Genomic DNA, 14,171 nt, shown 5'->3' with positions numbered 1-14,171 from the left:
TTTTGCAGTCAGCTTTGGACTTAAATGTCTTGAGTAATTTTGTATTGTCTGCAAATTTTGCCACCTCACTGTTCACCTCCATTTCCAGATGATTTATGAATATGTTGAACAGCACAAATTCCAGTACAGCTCCTTGGGGAGCCCCCTATTTACCTCTCTCCACTATGAAAACAGACCATATATTCCTACCCTTTGTTAGCTATCACTTAACCAGTTAAAGATCCTTGAGAAGACCTTCCCTCTTATCCCATGACTGCATACTTTGCCTAAGAGTCTTTGGTGAGGGACTTTGTAAAAGGCTTCCTGAAAATCCAAGTACACTATAATCGACTGAATCTCCTTTGTCCACATGCTTGTTGACTCTATCAAAGAATTATAATAGATTGGTGAGGCATTTCTTTTACAAAAGTGTTGGCTCTCCCCCTATTGTGTTCATCTACATGTCTGATAATTCTGTTTCTTTACTGAAGTTTCAACCAAATTTATCTGGCACTGAAGTTAGGCTTACTGGTCTGTGATTGCCAGGATCGCCTCTGGAGTCTTTTTTAAAAATAGGTACTACATTAGCTACCCTCCAATTGGTGATTTAAGCAATTGGTGACATACCGCAGTTAAGAATTCTGCAATTTCCTATTTCAGTTCCTTTAGAACTCTTGGGTGAATACCATCTGGTCCTGGTGACTTATTACTATTTAATTTATCAATTTGTCCCAACAGCTCCTCTACCTTGAAACCTTGATCTGTCACCTAAAAAATAATGGCTTGCATATAAGGATCCCCCCCATATCCTCTGCAGTGAAAACTGATGCAAAGAATTAATTTAGCTTCTCCAGAATGGCCTTGTCTTTCTTGAGTGCTCCTTTAGCACCATGATTATTCAGTGGCCCCACTGTTTTGCAATCTTTCTGTTTCTGATGTACTTAAAACTTTTTTAGCTGTTAGTTTTTGTGTCCTTAGCTAGCTGCTCTTCAAATTCTTTCTTGGCCTGCCTTATTAAACTTTTGCACTTGACTTGCCATAGTTTATGCTCCTTTTAATTTTCCTCACTAGGATTTGACTTCCAAATGTTAAAGGATGCCTTTTTACCCTAACGATCTCTTTTACTCTGCTGTTTAGCCATGGTGACATTTTTTGGTCCTCTGACTGTTTTGTTTTTTTTTTAAATTTGGGAGTAGATATTTGGGAGAGACTCTTATTATGGTGTTTTTAAATAGTCTTAATGCAATTTGCAGGCATTTCACCCTTGTAACTGTGCCTTTTAGTTTTTGTTTAACTAGCTTTTTGGAGTTAAAAAGGGTTGTGGTGGGCTTCATTGGCATATTCTTTGGTTTCTTTGGCATATAAATTGAATTACATTATGATTGTTGTTACCAAATGGTTCGGCTATATACACCACTTGAATTAAATCTTGTGCTCCATTTAAGACTAAATCAAAAATTGCCTCTCCTTCTGTGGATTCCAGGACAAACTGCTCCAAGAACCACTCATCTTTGGTGTCTGGAAATTTTATTTCTGCATCCCTTCCTGAGATGACATGTTCTCAGTCAATATGAGGATAGTAGAAATCCCCATTATTATTTTGTTTTCTGCCTTTGTAACCTCTCTACTCTCTCTGAGCATTTCACAATCATGGTCATTGTCCTGGTCAGGCGGTTGGTGGTATAGTCCTACTTCTATTCTCTTATTGTTCAAGCGTGGAATTTCTATCCATAGAGAATCTATGGTACAGTTTGATTCATTACTTTATGTGAAAGAAAGCATAGAGTCAAATACAGTGCCACTCCCCCACCAGCGCAACCTATTCTGTCATTCCTATATATTTTCTACCCTTATATTACTGTGTCCCATTGATTATCCTCATTCCACTCAATTTCTGCCATGCCTATTATGTCAATATCCTCATTTAATACCACACACTCTCCTTCATTCTCTTAGTATTTACACTTCTAGTATTTGTTTATACAGGCACTTGACCATTGTATCTATATTCTATTGATAGCCTTCATGTGCTGTATTTTAATGGGACTCTTATGTTTTACTGTTCCCTCACTAGCTCCTACTTGTACTAACTTCTTCCTATTCTACTTACTAGGATATGCAGTTTCCCCTGAATAAATTCATCCCTAACGGATGTCTCCACCTGAACCATGTGCTCCTCCCACCCGTCAACTTTCTTCCAATTGTTTAAGAAATCCTCTACAACCTTTTTAATTTTATATGCCAGCAATCTGGTTTTGTTTTGACAGAGGTGCAGCCCATCCTTCCTATATAGGCTCCGCCTTTCCCAAAAGGTTCCCAGGTCCTAATAAAACTAAAACCCTCCTCCCTACATCATTGTCTCATCTACATATTGAGACTCTGCTGTTCCACATTGCATGGCCTTAACTGCCTGCCTATTCTTCCCCTTGAAAAGCACATGTCAACATGGCTCTTTTTCATGTGGATGGACAGTTGTGCGATGAGGGGAGTGGAGAATTAATATACGAGCTATTTTTAAAATCACATTAAATCTAATATAATGTCCTGCTCAAAATATCATATTAATTCCAGTTTTCAGTATAAGTTCAGAAAGGCACCCGACATTTGCGTTCCTCTAATATGTTAATGGCCAAATGATTTAAGTCAAATCACATTTGTGTGGGTGTGTAACTCCTGAACTGAGGTCTCGGATAATGAACTTTAGCCCACAGCATTTTTTTCTTTTTAATCTACCAAGTAATAATCAGAGTTTATACATTTAGCTAATCAACTGACAGCAGTGTCACTAACTGCAGCAGTTTAAATGACACCACTCTAAAGAAAAAAGTCACCCAATGTCACACTTTAGGTGCCTTCCCTCTGACTCAAAAGCATAATTTCAAAAACAAAGTGCAATGTCTGAGCTAGTAACCCTAACCCAAACTCCCTTTGATGTCAAAGGAGTTACGGATGCTCAACAACTTACAATGTGTGCTCAACACCTCATAGGATTTGGGTCCCAACCAAAAAACAAGATACTGAAATCCACACATAGGACGTAATTGCAAATGACTATATTGCAGTTAATAACTCACAGCATTCACTATGTTCTTCTACGGGGAGTCCTGGATTATCCTTTACCATAAAGATTTTTCAGAAGCCGCCCGGTTACTTGCAGGTCCCCAGTGCCTTTTCTCTTTCAAATAATGTAAGAAATACCTTTAAAAAACAAACAAACAGAGCAGGTGAGGAATAGAGAGAAAAGAATCTGGACAATTGCTTAACAAATGAGTGGCTGATTTCTATAGCTCGTTGGACCACATGCATTATATAATGAGCCGCTGACATGGAGAATCCAGTACAGAACGTACATCATAAACTGATCCAGAATGCAAAGAGCTAATAATAAAAGCACAGAACACAGTTACTCCACAAACTGTCTGATGCTGAAACTAATTCATAATTAAAACAATACTTGGATATTTTTGTTACCATGATGAGAGGAAAAAAACTAATGTGGCTTGTTGTTTGGTAAAGATGCGCAAATTAAGCCCCAATTGGATCCACAGAGGTGGATTTTTATGTTTCAGCTAAATCCCATCACTGGGGACTCTCTGGAGGTGTAAGTGTACATCCCCACCAATGATTCTACAGGATCATGGCCGTATATTTGGAATATGTCACATGTCTACATGATACTGTTCCATTTGCAGCAGCAAACACATGCATATATTGTGCTGTGAAATTTTCCACTTGGCTGTCATTCAGACCCACCCACAAAGAACAATACGCATGCGCGCACACACGCGCACGCACATACTCTAAAGTGCCCCAGTGCAGCAGCATTTAAGGAGTATTAAAACCAAAAACAAGCCCACACCAAAACTGTACTTCTGCCCTAATATGTGTTTTCTACACCTGAATTTTTGGATTTTTTTTTTTCTTTTTACTTGTGACCTGAGCCAGGAACATCTTTTCTCAGGCCAACTCTGACTAACTTTTCTGACCTACAGTACCCTTGAGATGCATTCTTGAGGTTAAGGAACTTGCATAAAAGGATTTAGGGAATATGAAAAAATGCCATTTTAAGTGCCAAACTAGAGATTCACCCCAGGTCATGTCAAATCCCTTTTCCAAGTGTAAATTATGTACACAGAATACAAGGGGAAGATTGTACGACAGACATGCATGTATTTGTTAGTAGTTTCTGCTGGGCTAACAGCCACTTTGCACTCCTCAAGAAGAACTGGGGCAAGGCTCAAACTTTTTATCAGGGTCCAGCAAAACCACCAGGCTGCAGTCCAACCTGAACCCCAAAGAGAACACTGAAAATATGCTTAGTGGTCAGCAGGGGCTGATCTGAGCACTCCTTCCATCTATTAAGGATTTAGGTGCCCATTTACTTCTGATCATGAGTCTACCTAGCTCTTCCTAGTTTCATTTTCTGCTACAAAATTGTTCATGCCTCTTTGAAATGCGTCTTTAAATAGTTCACATTTCATGCATCCAGATACCGTGCTGATTGGCATATTATAAATATTGATAGGCAGTTAGGCAGACAGATGGACAATCAAATTATAGTACTTCTTACTGATCTTTAATCCAGAACGTGGACCTGAAAACTGACTCAAAAGAGCTACTACAAAGGAATAGTTAACATTTCTGCAAAAATTAAACAGCTCCCATTGATTTTAACAAGAATTTAGAATTTCTTCTTTCCGCAGGTCCCAAACGCCACACAAGAGATGGGCCCCAGTCCCAGACCTGAACAGCTCCAAATCTCAGTGGTGTTTGAAATCTAAATGCAAATCCAGATTTAAATTATGTAAATATCCCCTTTATAATAAGTCAAACCTACACTTCACATTTAACAAGTGCCTGGTATGGAGAGGGATTCCAGTATAGAATAACAGGCAGCGTCCTGTGGCACCTTAAAGACTAACAAATTTATTTGGGCATAAGCTTTCATGGGAAGAAACCCACTTTGTTGGATGCCTGAACAGTACAGAATGTACATCAAACACCGATCCAGACCGTAAAGGGCCCTTCTGGCTGTGCAGTAATATGGAACCTGATTCCATTTCTACTTCATACACCAAAAGAAGTTTCTACTGGTTTTGTTCAGTTGCATTTTGAATGTAATTTCAGGTTATGTCTTTTTCTCCCAGGGTGCCCACACCAGCAAACCACACATGAGATCTGAAGCTCGCTGTAGTCACTGGGGGAGTCTTTCCATTGACCTCCATGGGCCGTGGGTTTGGGTCCTAATATTGTTTAATTTAACCAGGGCTAAAAGTCACCTGCACAAAGGCTGCTGATCACAGGAAAAAAGAGAGTTATGGATGTTCACTATGCAGGAATACTACAACGTCTGTGGCATTTGTTACAGACGCCTGCTTCGTGTCTGTCTCTATGAAGCTAATTGCATTTGCTTCTGAATGTTTTCACCTTTTTATGGTTAAAGGCTTGCGGGTTAGATGGTGCAAATTGCCTTGAGAGTATGTAGGCAAGGATTATGCCTCAGGAAGACACAATCCTGTCCCAAATAGTGGAGTGATCATCCTTTAGTTGGTGGCAGCCTGTTCACACTGTACACACCAACTGTACACGCCATCTCCAATCATTCAAACATACAGTGGGATCATGATGACGCATGGCTGGTGGTGGGAGAGTGCAAGAGCACGGGGATCTCCTGCTATACTCTACCACCTCCCCACACAATCACATAAGGGCCACTCATGCTCCGTAACAACCAACGAAGGGCTGCTCTCATTCGTTCTGGGCAGAGTTTGGAGTAAGTCCACTGGTGACAGGGCAGTGACTGAAGTCTGGTGGTAAATGAGATGAGAACCTGGTCCACTGCAAGGATTGGGCGGCAGCAGCCAGGCATTACCATTGCTCTAAACATCATAGTCAGTGGGAGAAAGAGAAGGTCATTCGTAGCCAATTGCACACACTGTATTTTAAAAGTAACGAATCTCATCACAAATAACCTGGGGCAGAGGTTATCACTTGAGCGTCTAATCCAACTATTGCGTCTGCCTGCACTTGGTGGCCCTAGAGATACAGTCTCAGTGCATATTTATCACGCATGTAAAAAACAAGACAAGGACATTCTAATGCCTCGTTTTGTCACAGGAAGGAAGTGCCCTCTCTGGTGGTGTCACATTGAAAGCAGACCTCTTTGGTCAATAATGATGACACAGATCAGACTGGGGCCCCTGTTCAGAGGGCAGGGCAAGAGGAGGATAGTTTGGAGGAACTATAACACCAAACAAAACAAATAGCTGCCATGTTTTGTACCTTTTAACATTTTGTTTGCATGTCCTCTGTCGATTAATATTTGACTCTTTGTTTATTTAGGTTGTAAGTTCTTCAGGACAAGGACTGTCTCATACTCTGTGTCTGTACAGCGCCTAGCACAGTAGGACCCTAATTCTAGGCACGACCGTTATTCAAATAATAAATAGTATTATTATTTGTAATAAAGGCTATGGTTTTGGCGTAGAGGTCGCAGTGTTCACAGTAATAATAAATTTGAATAGAGTCACCAACTGTGGAGAGCTGGATAGGCCAAAGTTGATTGGTGTTGTGACCTGGCCCACATGGCTGCAGCGCCATTCAGGTTTCGCATGACCAACCCTCCATAGATGGAGACAGAAGGACAGATGGGCCAAATTTGATTGGTGCTACAAACTAGTGCACAGGGTTGCAATGCTACTAATGCATCTGCCGCTCTGCAGATGAAGACAGGGCAGACAGACCAAAATTGACTGGCATTGCAACCTCGTGCACAGGGTTGCAATGCCCAGAGCGGAAAGCTAGGCTCAGCACTGCAGAAAAAGAACGGCCACTGTAGGGTGAGTGCATTGGGGTGCTTATGCTCCAATCTCTCCCCACACTTCCCGACCATGACCCCTTCTGTGACTATGTTTTTCCCCCACATCTCTGCCATGAAATTGACTAAAAATCTGCATGACAAAATCGTAAGCCTATGACAGACAACATACAAAGGGTGGGAGGGCAGAGATACCATCCAAGTATGTCCAGTGTTAATATACATTACACACACCATATAGCATATATAAGTTACACACACATACACTTTCTATGAACACCCAATAAGTAGCCTTTCAACCTATCCATTAACAGTTAGCCAATTTTGCATAGATGTTATAGCACAAGTTACTCATGAGAAGGGACCTCCAGGAGATTTGCACTTCCTTTTGTATGTCATGTTTTTTCAGCCTCTCACACAAGTTTTCAATAAAAACTACTTTATTCCATGCATGTTTTTAACACAGTCATCCCCACAGGTCTACTGAGCAAAATGAATTAGAAAAGGAATGCAAATGCTCGGTAGCAATTCAGGTTGATAGCTGATAATGCAGAACAGATAGCAGCAATAAAAATAACTCTGGAAGCTTCTGCGATATGACAAAGATTTTTTTTTTCTTTTGTGAAATCTATTATGCAAAAATATGGGTGCAACCGTGAGCTGAGACAATGAGCCTACTGCATATTTGAACAGCTATAGCAGACTTGTAGTTTTTTTATGGATGATAAGCAATTCAAAAGCTAGGTCTTTATTAAGCACGCAGACATTTTCTCATAGACTACGTATGGACTTAGAACTCCTGTAAATGTGCGACTCCTAAAAAGTGGATGGGTCCCTCGAACCACAAAGCTGTTATTCCCATAAGTTAATAGTACCAGTATCATCAGTCCAGCTGATGTCCATTCACAATCCTCTTCTACCATACCAACCAACCAAAAAATAAAAAATGCAATCCCACACTTTAATCTCTCCCTACTTCCACTGTAGCTATTGCAATTCTGATACAACCTGAATGAGTGTGCTGTAAAACAAAGGCACTATTGACCACTTTTTTCAGAATTAATAAAACTATACTTGCTTACAAGCGAAGATTTTAATGGTTTCAACACTGAACATAACAGGAACACCACTTTGCTTTAAATCCAGAGATTACCTGTTGAAACATTAACGGCAAACACCTTTTGATGTGGGTTGCTTAATGTGGTACAAAAGCCAGAAGTGTAATTATGTTTTTCTTTCTATGAATCTAGTATTTAAAAGTGAAGCATTTCTTGTGTGTGTGTGTGTGTAAATACTTTACAGCTGACTCTGCAATTTACCGTGTCATGCAGTAGTAAATATGCATTACTCTGTGTGTGTGTGTGTGTGTGTGTAAATACTCTACAACTGGACTCTGCAATTTACCCATGTGGTGCAGTAGTAAATATGCAACAAGGGATCTCAGCCACTTCATTCATTATGGGCTCTGCCCAAGCAAAGAGTTAAACCAATTGCCACACTTGAGACAAATGCCAGTGTGAGTCATATCAGAGCACACACATTTGCCATTGGGTGAGTCATGATTTCGCATCCTGATTTCACAAACAACTCTATAAATAATAATAATTTCTGAAGTCACTAAATTGCTTTAATAAAAAATTATTTGTAAATGTTATCTGCAGTCATGTTCAACCTATAACAATTATGTTGTCAATGGAAGGAGTACTTGTTTTCCCCTATTGTCCTATTATTATTTATCATTTATATACTCATATGCCAACAGGTGTATCCTGTTGTAATTTATTACTGAAGCATGATACATACCTCTCGATCGATCAGTGTATGAAAGTGGCATGCTATGTGTGGCTAGGCTTGGCAAGCCAGCTAACTAACCGGTCAAATATTTGTCAATTGACCAGTCAACTCATGGCTTATTATTTGACCATGGTCAAATGCTGTCAAATATTCAAGCAAGAATGCTCTGAGGTAGGCTGTGGCCTACCTTTTTGATTCATCATGGTGCCATTTCATCTTTTAGAACTTAATTTCATTGTGTTTTGCATTTCTCTGATTTAAAATAACTCTGCAGTTAACTAACTTGATTTTTTCAATAATTAGGCATAAGTAACTAATTAAGGCTTTTTTGTTATTGTTCTAATAAATTAGCACTTTAAAATACTGGAACTTTTCCACGTTATTTCATAATATTTGACTGGTCAACTGACCAGTTATTTTTTGACTAATCAAATGTTCAATCCTAAAAATACGCAAAACGAGGGATACAAAAAATTATTAATACAGAAAACTTAAGGTTCTGTGTGATTATTTCTCTTACTGTAACATATTCTAGAATACTAGTTTCATATTTTTTTACTTCTCATGTAAATAATATTTTTACAATAAAAAGGATAACAAATTTGTGTGAGACACGTACAACTTTGGGACAGAAATAAGAGATGTCCAAGAGTCATTTCTTTTAATTATTATTATTTGTATTGCAATAATGCCTAGAAGCCTTAGTCATGGACCAGGACTTTTTGTGGTAGGAGGTATACAAACAAAGAACAAAAAGACAGACCCTGTCCCAAAGAGTTTAAAATCCAAGTAGAACTTACAACATAAGTATGGCATTATAACTATATAAATCAATTGCCCCAATTCAAGAAATCACCCCTAGTCAAGGACACGTAAGAACATACTTGAGTGTTTTCCAGAATAAAGACTGACTTAAGCACATGCATAAGTGTTTTCATGAATCAGTGCTAATAAGCATGAGCAGAAGCTGCATGATGCTTTTCTAAACAAGGAACATGATTTTTGCTCTTTCGTTCTTTCAATTTTAGGGATTTATTCTCATTTTGGAGTGTAGGGCATTCACACGTACAAATCCCCACACATCAAGAAGAGAGCATTGCACTTTCCGTAACTGTTTTGTAGAATAAGCACTCAAAAGTTCACTTCTGTTACCTTTCTCAGACAAAATAAAAGACTTTATACAAAAATTCTATTGCTAAAACAATGAAATTCTCCTGGGAATGACTTCGTTATGGAAATGAAGTGACAGCTTCTTTTATCTAGCCAGGCAGAAAGTCTGCATTTATAAAAGGCAATCTGTGCACTAAGTACAGTGAGTGGGAGGATATGAAAATGCTATTTTTAATACAGATTTCAGTAGTCCTCCCCTACAGGTCCTCTGCAATAACAACAACAACAATAGTTAATAGTGCCAAAAAAAGAACATCACATTAAAGCTGACCGCAGCACTAAAAAAGAAAGAATGGTTAATGCTTTACAAGATTTAGGGACGAACACAAGCCTCACTTAAATAAATGGGAGTTTGCCATTGATTTCAAAAGGGGCTACGATTTGTTCCTCAGATTATACAACAAAATTTCAATACAAACATTTAAAATTATTACTGTAAATATCATGTACTGTATTACAGTATTACTAGCATCAATGCTATCTATCCTTCATTTCCTTACACAGGTTTTTATTTTCAGAAATACTACTTATCTTCGGCTGAATCTGTTGTTGGCTCAGGGGCCAAGAGAGTCACTCTGTGTTTGAATAAGTACTCATGACAATTCTCAGATTTGGGAAGGAATAAGCCCAAAAGAAAACCAAGGGCTAAATCATGCCCTTAAATGCAATGGGATATGTGTACAGAATGTAGAATTTGGCCTCATCTAAAGCTCATTAACTTTCCTGGAAAAACTCTTAACGACTTCAATGAGTTTGGATCAAGTCTTCAGAGACCATAAAGTTAAATTTCTCAAAAAGCACTCCTGGGTAAATGCATTTGTGTATGGCAACTATCTGCTCTCATTTAGCAAGGGTACAATGCCCATACGGTTGCCAACCCTCCGGGATTGTCCTGGAGTCTCCAGATTAATCTTTTAATTAAAGATTAGGTCATGTGATGAAACCTCCAGGAATATGTCCAACCAAAATTAGAAATCGCCCCTTGTTATCTTAAGGTTCTTTTTTCAGATGTGCTCTTGTCTACAGCACTAGTCAGAACAAAAGCTTTGAAGATGAACAGGCAATAATAAAAGGCATAAGAGATGTGCAAGTACCCCATAGGCGGATCCTGGAAGCAGCTGAGTGTGATCACATTTAGAATAACCCCACTACTGGAAATCCCCATGTTTCATGCAAAATTAGACTAAACTGAGAAAGACCTCTTCAATGTTCAGCCATCCTAACAAACCTAACACTTCAGAGTCTGGCACTGACTCATACTGCATATTCAGAAAAAAAAACCCAACCCACATACTTACACTGCACTTTTCCCACCCCCGGCTGCCTAGGGTATCAAGCCTGATTCAAGTGATTCCCCTTGGGGTTTTAATCTGCTGTGCTGGCAATGTGCAACCCTCATTAACAATAACCTGAATTGTGCATACAACTTTCCACAAACAGTTGACAATCTGCCCCCACTGAAAAAATCATCTACTTAAATATTTAACGTTCCCTTTAGGAAGACTGTACTTTTTAATAATTTTCAGAATCCAAAGAACCCTCCCTTTCTCTCTCCCTTTAAAATAGTGCTGTATTCTCCTGTGATTTGAGTTTCATTTCATTAAACTGGATTTGCCTTTTTATGTAGTGAAATTTAAGCATATTAAAATACACAATCCAAACTTGATATGTTGATTGATTGCCTGTGCTTGCGTGAGAAATCTGCAGTGATAAAAGTTAGAAAGGATATAGGATTGCAATAAAGTTAGCTCCTGTTTTGCTCATTACTCGCTGCCAAGCAAACTTGCTGCTGGTCACTTTTTAGTTCATAGCCAGAGAATATTCCTGTGGGCACATCACCAAGGTTTAACCCTCAATGAAATTAAATAGCAGTAATACTTAGCACTCATACAGCACTTTGCATATTACAAACACTGTAAAAACATTAACTGACTATTCAATCCTCAACATCCCCTGTAAGGCAAATTAAGTAAATTAATCCTCTCCATTATCCCACGGGGGGGAGGAAGCGTACACTGGAGAGAGGATAATTGACTTACCCAAAACCATAAAGTGAGAGGTGGGATTAGAAGAGAGGAGTTCCAATCTCTCCTGGTTCTACGCTGCCCTTCCTAAACCTTGTCATTCAGTTATATTTTAAAAAGTAATAAGCTAAATTCTTGTTTTTGCTTCCAGCCCTTTTCACTGCTTAGGGGGCTGGGAGGCGTGTGACAGAGCTTTGTTATACTCCACTGGCATAAAGACTACACATCAGTGGCGTAAGTCAGAGCAGACCTGAGGTGAGGTCCAAGGGAATGGAGTAAACTGACTCACTGGATCACAGAGTCATAATCAGCTCCCTGATGTTCTCCCTCCCCCCATTCCGTTGCACCAAGCAGAGATGCAGGGGAGAATCTGGTCCAGTGGCTTTAGAATGAGAACTTCCCAAAACGGATAACAAAACCTTGCTAGTGACAGCTGCTTTCAAACACCGTTGTAGCTAGAATGGTGCTGTGGTTCAGCGTGACAACACTTCCTTGGGCCCTCAACCGAAAGTATATTATAACTGCATAAGAGGCCCGCTTACAACACAGTTATCCCCTAATTTTGTTATAACCTAGTGAAAAGTTGTAGTGCAAGTGGGACCAAGTTGTGCCTGTTAACTAAGATGAAGCTGCAGGGACTGATCTACACCTAAAAGTTTTGCCCCTTTAACTGTAGTGGTAGCAGCATAGTGAAAGCGGAACTCCCCGCCCTAGTGAGGATGCAGTAACACTGGCGTAAGAGTGCTTATAAAGGTAGAGCTCATTCCAGTTCAGGAACCAAAATAAGCTATACTGGCACGAGGCACTAACATAACTGCTTCCACACTAGGGTTTTTGCTGCTATAATTATGTTGGCAAAAAAATCATACCCCCACCTGACATAATTAGGTGGGTAAAACTTTTTAGACAGACTTTTAGACAGACACTCTAGCTGTTTAAGGCAGTTAAAGGGACACCGTTTTGTTCTACCAATAATATTAAACTTTTAAAGTTGGATCAGGGTCAATTCACTGTAACCAAATACCCTGGCTTGACTGTTCTTGTTCTTGTCTTTACAGCAGTTAACTCCCTTCCAGTTAGCCTAGTACACGTAAGTGAGAGCAACCACACAGTGAAATGGCATGAGAGCTTCCCAAAGTAACTGAATTAGCAACATAAAGTAGCTGCGTCCCCACTGCATTTACCAGCTCCAATGTCAGCAGCAGCACACAAGCTTCAACCCATCCACATCCGGCAGGCCAGCTAGCTTGCATCTGAAGCACCACTTAAGTTGAAGTGAAGACAAGACTATAGCTGTATAGATGGGGCTTACGAGCAATCTGCTGAGCCAAAACCGTATGTGTGATTCCAACCTCTACTCTCACTGGCAGGAGGGTTTCAGTTTGGTTTCTGAACACGGTTTGTGACGGGGATGAAGTGGCTGCAAAACATGTTTGGACGCACACTAGAATGGCCAAAGCCTAAGAGATTCTTGGAGTGCCTGTCAATATCAAACCGCTTTCAAGGATGTCCAGAAAATGTACAAATCCATCCAAACCTTCTGTATTTATAAACTCTATTATACAACTGCAATAAGACAAGAGACGCAAGTCTGTGTTTTTTGAAGGGCTCACTGCACTTTATAGGTAGTTAATGTCATTGGGCCTTCTACCTATACCACCAAACAATGAATGCAATTAGCATGCCTTCTTATACAAAATCTCATAGAAGAATATAAAAACAGAGCAGCTTCACGCAACACAGCAATGCAGTGCACCCTCCCTGGAAGCCAACCCCTTGAATATTCTGTTCCAGCACATTTGAGGACTTTTGTCAGATGGAAAACAATCAGAGCCTCCCCAACTACATGATGTCCTTCATTTAATGGCTGCCAGTGCCACCAGCATGAGGTGCAGGCGGAGGTCCCGCCTACAATAAGCAGCGTGAAGTTGTAACAATCCAGGTAGAATGTGGCAATTCATGGAAAATGTCATCAACTAAGAGGCAATTGACAGTCAGTCTGAAAGCAAAAGGAGAAAGGAGTGGTTTCCTAACAAAACAGGCCTTGTGAAAAAAAATAAACCTCATTTTGCCTCACAAAAAGCAGCTTTCTTTTTAAAAAACGAAAGTATATTTAAAAAAAACAAAAAAAAACCCTCCCATGAAACTTTCTATAACGATAATTCCAACACAGACAGACTTGGCAGCTCTCCCTGCTCAGTCTTTTCATGAAATTGAGTACAAGTATGTTAAGTTACCATTCAGAGTTTTGCTTGAGGTTTTCTAGGCCAGCAGAAGATGCAGTTAGATGGGAAAGTTTTCAAAGGTGGGAGTAGCGCCTGCCTCATTTCTAATTGTAGTGAATCTGTCAACTTTCTTCCCTGTGTTTCAAGACTACACTTCAAAAT

General features: G+C 39.7%; 1 protein-coding gene across 6 annotated transcripts in view; it reads right to left on the bottom strand.

Annotated features, from left to right (window-relative positions):
* Positions 1–14,171, bottom strand: part of ATXN1 (ataxin 1) — a 275,271-nt gene that overhangs the window by 121,662 nt on the left and 139,438 nt on the right. For all 6 annotated transcript variants that reach the window (XR_010923744.1, XM_067568370.1, XM_067568372.1 and 3 more), the window contains one exon: positions 3,054–3,177. The gene's annotated coding sequence lies outside the window, so the exon portion shown is untranslated. The remainder of the gene's footprint in view (positions 1–3,053; positions 3,178–14,171) is intronic.

This window comes from Emydura macquarii, unplaced genomic scaffold (genome assembly GCF_026122565.2).
Source record: "Emydura macquarii macquarii isolate MOO-44397 ecotype Brisbane River unplaced genomic scaffold, CSIRO-AGI_Emac_v2 contig_2890, whole genome shotgun sequence".
NCBI classification, from domain to species: domain Eukaryota; kingdom Metazoa; phylum Chordata; order Testudines; family Chelidae; genus Emydura; species Emydura macquarii.
Note: the sequence above shows the minus strand (reverse complement) of the source record. Positions and strands in the feature narration are given on the sequence as shown.